This window comes from Nelumbo lutea, chromosome 2, assembly GCF_056320005.1.
Source record: "Nelumbo lutea isolate HS-2025 chromosome 2, American lotus-T2T, whole genome shotgun sequence".
NCBI classification, from domain to species: Eukaryota; Viridiplantae; Streptophyta; class Magnoliopsida; order Proteales; family Nelumbonaceae; genus Nelumbo; species Nelumbo lutea.
In genome coordinates, this window is record NC_142685.1 from 88,915,283 (window position 1) to 88,919,359 (window position 4,077).

The 4,077-nt window shown below is 38.4% G+C and overlaps 1 non-coding gene across 1 annotated transcript; it reads right to left on the reverse strand.

The window, feature by feature from the left end:
- Nucleotides 1-643: 643 nt before the first annotated feature.
- LOC148871763 (small nucleolar RNA R71) lies at nucleotides 644-750 on the reverse strand. The gene has a single exon (XR_016108612.1). It is a non-coding gene; the product is annotated as a small nucleolar RNA R71 (small nucleolar RNA).
- Between the last annotated feature and the right edge of the window lie 3,327 nt (nucleotides 751-4,077).

Here is a 4,077-nt window from a genome sequence, read left to right on the forward strand (position 1 = left end):
AAGGAAGTGGTGTAATTCCAAGTGAACCTAAAAGGATTTACATTGGTTGAACTACTAGTTTAGGAAACCCTAGGTCAGCCCTAGGTCGTGTGGTTGATTTGTTTGCCTTTAAAAAAAAGAAAATTAAAATAAATAAAATAAAATTCAAACTTGAATATAGATTTTAGGAATTTAAATTTCAAAGGCTGAGTTTGAATTTAAATTTCAAAAATTTAAATTTCATAAAAAAAAAAGAGAAAGTTTCAAAAGTTGAGTTTAAATTTCAGAGTTCAAATTTCAAAATCCACATTTGAAATTAAACTCAAAATTTTAATAAGAAGAAAAGGGACTTCTGTGTTGTATGTTGGGAAGGAGATCTCTAAGGAGAGAAACTGTAGAACCTATACCTAAAATAAAGAGATACCTCCATCATCATCACCGAAATCAAATGGTCGGAATCAATGATGTCCAATCTAGAAAGTTGAAGGAATACTTCACTCCAACACAATACAACCCTTCATCCTGCATCCAGTTACTTGATACTCGGGCCTTATAGTATGAAATTAAGTCCAATACAATCAAGATGCTCCCATCCTTCTATGGGAACCCAACTAAGGACCCATACAGGCACATAGATGAGTTTCTGGAAATATGTTCAATTGTAAGGATGAGGAAAGCTATCATAGGATTCGCCCAAACATTGGGTGAACAAATTCATGTGGCTTAGGAGAGGATGAAAGAGTTAATGAGAAAATGCCCACACCGTGGCCTATCCCAGTGGTAAATTGTTCTGGCCTTCTATGAAGGCCTGATGGATCAATACAGGCAGATGGTAGATGCACCGTGCAGGGGGCATTTATGAGAAAGAGAGAGGATGAAGCTTATAATCTTTTTGAAACCTTGAGTGAGAATTCTATCAATAATGCGTCGTTATATTCCTATGAAAGGTCAATGGACTTGAATGCCATTTCTAGAAAGTTTGATAGGGTAGACCTTCTAGCCCAGAAACTTGACCAATTTTTCACTCTTAACTAGCAGTCGGACCCATCTACCTCTTATCCCGAAGTATGTTTCATTTGTGCCAGCCTGACTCACCAGGTTGATGACTGTCTTACTATGGCCCAATTTCCACCTTTTATCCAAGAACAAGTTCAGGCGGCCTAGAGTTTATTAGGGCCCGATAATGATTCATATTCTAATACCTATAACCCTAGGTGGAGAAATCATCCTAACTTTTCTTGGAGGACATATCAGCCCAATGTATAGTCCCATCAGCATCCGTCCAACTCCATGGCCCAACATTTTCAGAGGCCAGTAGTACAAAACCAGTTCCAGTAGGTGTATACTAGAAGTCAACCGGCCCAACCATATCAGGGCTACCCACAACCCCCTCAATGCTAATCAGTAGATGATCAATTTATGTAGCTACAGCAGTTGATCCTAAATCAACAGTAGTCCATTGCTAGGTTAGAAAGCCAAATAGAATAGCTAGTTGAAGTTAAAGCAAGGAGGGTAGTGGGGCAACTACCGAGTGAGCCGGATGCAAATCCTAGGAATTAGCCACTGGGTTTTTCTCAGCAAATTCAACCACCTGCTTAGAATACCCAATTCGAAAATGCTAAAGCTGTAACAACTTTAAGGAGTGAGAGAATTTCGGAAGACCCGTATGAGAAAGAAAGTAAAGAAGAAGAAAAGGAGTCAGAAAACCCTAAGTTGGGGGGGGGGGGGAGAAGAAGAAAGGGAAGACTTAGAAAAAGAGCCTAAAGTGAACCAATCTATAGTCACCTTTCCTACCGCACTCACAGTCGGGCCGTCACGAAAAAAGAAAGAGATTCGTAATGAGGAGACCAGTGAACTTTACAAACAAGTATACATTAACATCCTGCTCCTTGATGTGATTCAACATGTCCCAGCTTATGCAAAGTTTCTGAAAGAGTTATGCACCCAAAAGAGGGAGCCACGATCGGCCCCATAAAAATGATGCTCTCAGCAGATGTATGTTTGGTCCTCCTGAACTAACTTCCCTAGAAAATGAAAGACTCAGGTGCTCCTCTTATTAGCTGTATAATTTCTAGAATCACCTTTGATAGGACTTTATTGGATCTAGGGGCTAGTGTGAACCTGCTTCCGTCCATTATTTATGAAAGGTTCAGGTCGGCGAGTTGAAACCTACCCCAGTAATTCTGCAATTCGCTGATCGGCCGGTCAAGACTCCTCGAGGTGTCATCGAGGATGTCATTGTCATGATAGAAAATTGTTATTTCCCTATAGATTTCATTGTCCAAGACATGAACCCAGTTGAAGAACTGAACCACAACCCGATAATCTTAGGACAGCCAATTTTAGCAACGACTACTGCAAATATCAATTGTAAATAAGGGAAAATGAACATCTCATTTGGGGAGCAGAAGGTCCAATTGAATGTTTTTAATGCCTCTACTCATCCAAACCTAGGAGAAGATGAAGGCAGTGTGGACATAATGGACAATCTCATGAATGACCTACCTACCCCTTGGTTAGCCCGATCCGGTCCTGGTTGTTATGAAAGTGAGTATGAGAGTTTGGATGAGAGAGATGAATAGTAGTGTATGGATGAAGACATTAAACTTAGCGCTAGTTAGGAGGCAACCCAACGTAATTTTTTTAGTTAATTTTAGGATTAAAGTTTTTTTATTTTATTTTCTTGATTCAAGACCAGGTGGCATAACTTGAACCCCTTAGGAAAACCCTACTCGTTGTTCCCTTTGGCCCAAATCTTCTTTGCATCATTCTAGTCATGCCATTAGGGACAATGGCATTTAAGTTGGGGGGTGAGAAAAGAGAGAGAAAAATTGAAAAAAAAATTGTGAAGCTAAGCCTTTAAAGATGGAGAATTAAAATTTCACTAAAATTTTTAAAATTTTCCATTAAAAGAGATTCCCAAACAGAAAAACTTAAAGAAACTGATAAAACAATATTGAATTCTGAAGAAATTGGTAGCAAGTGATGGGAGTAAAAAATTGGTCTTCTTTGAATATTGTTGAAACTGTTAGAAATTAGAAAATACTCCTAAGTTTGCCCCTATCAAGATAGGAAGAGAAAGATTGAGAAATTAGACAAAATTCTTCAAATTGTTAAGAAACAGTTGACTACCCTAAACAGTGTTGTAAAAAAAAAAAGAGAGAGAGAATAAAGGTCAATGGACACCCTAGACTTAGTAACCGGGTCTCTTCACCTAAGTCAAGTGTCGAGAGCGTCAAACGGAAAAGGGAATGCAAAGGATACTTACCTAACACTTAGTAACCATGTCTATTCACCTAAGTCAAGTGTCAAGATTTGCGTAAAACGGTGAAAGGTAACAATAAAAATAAGTTCAAGGGTAGAAATCCACTATCAGAAATAATAAGAATACATGTTTGATTTTTAAATCAATCTCATCTTATCAAGACAGTTTGCAAATGGAAGGGTAAATAAGATTTTTAAGCCATGTTTCGATAATATTCAAAATAAGATAGTTTTACACTTAAAGTCCAATACCGATCTATACAGAGTTTGAGAATGCTGGAATCAGGATGCATGAATAATTCTATTAGGGATGACCTTGTAATGGGAAATATCTATATACTCATTGTAATTTTAAGGCTGCATTGCTGAGGGACTAACAATGTTTAAATTGGGGGGTGTGATAACCATACATTTTGATGCCTTATGGGCATTAATTCAGGGGTATTTTCAGCCTTAGAATAGTCAAAGTGTACCATTTTCCCAGTTAAAATCAATTATGTGACATCTGAGGGTCTCTATGCAAATTATGTAGAAAACTGGGAAGTTTTCTAGGCTAAAGTGTAGTTTTGGGGAAGCTGGTGTTAAGACCAGCTAAGAAAGGGGGTGCTTTTGTAAAGAACTAAGAACATCAGGGTGCCTCCTATCTGCTAAGCCTAATTGGCACCCATCCTACTGTATTACCATGCTCCCCTCTCCTTAGCAAACCCTAGCGAGCCTTTTAACCTAATCTTTTCACTCTTAGCAAACCCTAGCCGCCCCTAGGTGTATAATCTCCACCCTCCACCTCTTTTAATCTCAACCACTCATTTTAGGGCTCTGCTTTATAGCTTTTAA